Source organism: Vombatus ursinus, unplaced genomic scaffold (assembly GCF_900497805.2).
Source record: "Vombatus ursinus unplaced genomic scaffold, bare-nosed wombat genome assembly UNPS02014811.1, whole genome shotgun sequence".
Taxonomy (NCBI): Eukaryota; Metazoa; Chordata; class Mammalia; order Diprotodontia; family Vombatidae; genus Vombatus; species Vombatus ursinus.
Genome location: NW_020954589.1, coordinates 19,923,798 through 19,924,912, shown reverse-complemented (window position 1 = coordinate 19,924,912; position 1,115 = coordinate 19,923,798). Strand labels below are relative to the sequence as shown.

Here is a 1,115-nt window from a genome sequence, read left to right as displayed (position 1 = left end):
AAGAGAGACTCTCTAAGCTGCCTCTTTAGGGCATATTCTGTCTATGGGAGCGCAGAGGAGGCTGCTTTCTGAGGAGATCACTCATCTTCTTATTCCCTAGGCAAGCCAGGGAGGACTTGGGCTGAGCTCTAGTACCAGGAGTTGAGACCGAGGTCTCCAGGCTACAGGGGACCAGAACAGGCTGAGGAAGAGTACAGACAACTGGAAGGGGAGACATTCAGTGTGAACTGCTTCTACAAGTCCCAGGAGCGTGAACATAGATGGATGTCTTGGTGTAAAAAGCAAGAGAGTGGAGAGGACTGTGAAATACTACCCTTAGAAACAAGCTCCAAGTTTTTCGTGGCAGGCAATGAATACTTCTCCTCTTATGACAATAATAATGGCATCATCACCATCACTATCACAAAGTTTAGGCTCAGAGTAAAGGATTCAGGTGACTATGAGTGTGCGATGCCTGACGAATCTGCTGAGAGGAAAGGAGTCATCAGGAGATTCCATCTGGTGGTGTCCCCAGGTAAGTCCCTTCCAGCTGAAGCCCATTCAATTCAACAAATATTTGCTAAACACAGATTAAGTGCAAGGCTCTTTCTTGGGAGTTTTGAGATTCCTCCGGATGGAGTGGGGTGGGGTCTTAACCCCTCCCCCTTTCTAGCTCTCACTTTTTCTCCTCTCCCTCTTTGCCTCCCCCAACACTTCCCCATTCTTTTCACTATGACTCTATTCCAACCCAATTAATATTTGTTAAATGCCTACTATGTACTAGGCTGGTGATACAATTAACACAAAAAAAGACAGTCCCTGCCCTTTAGGAGCTTATAATCCAAAGGGGTAGACAACACTCAAAAGGAGACAGGAAAGGGGGGTGGTGAGAAGAGGGTAATGGGACACCAAGGGCATACCTGGCACAGGGGAATCTTGTTCCCTGGAGTTAAAACCAGGCAGGGCAGCAGGTGCAAGGTGGAGTGAGATCATTCTAGGACGAGTTACGGTTCCTTCCCCTGGGGAAGAGGAATCACCTCACAAGCTTGATGGAAAGCTATCCCTGGGATTTACTGCTGCCTCCCCATATCCACCATATCTCTCTCTCAATCTCTCTCTCTCTCTCTCTCTCCCTC

The 1,115-nt window shown here is 48.0% G+C and overlaps 1 pseudogene; it reads left to right on the top strand.

The window, feature by feature from the left end:
• Positions 1–264: 264 nt before the first annotated feature.
• The window catches only part of LOC114053364, a 31,516-nt pseudogene continuing 30,665 nt past the window's right edge, over positions 265–1,115 (top strand).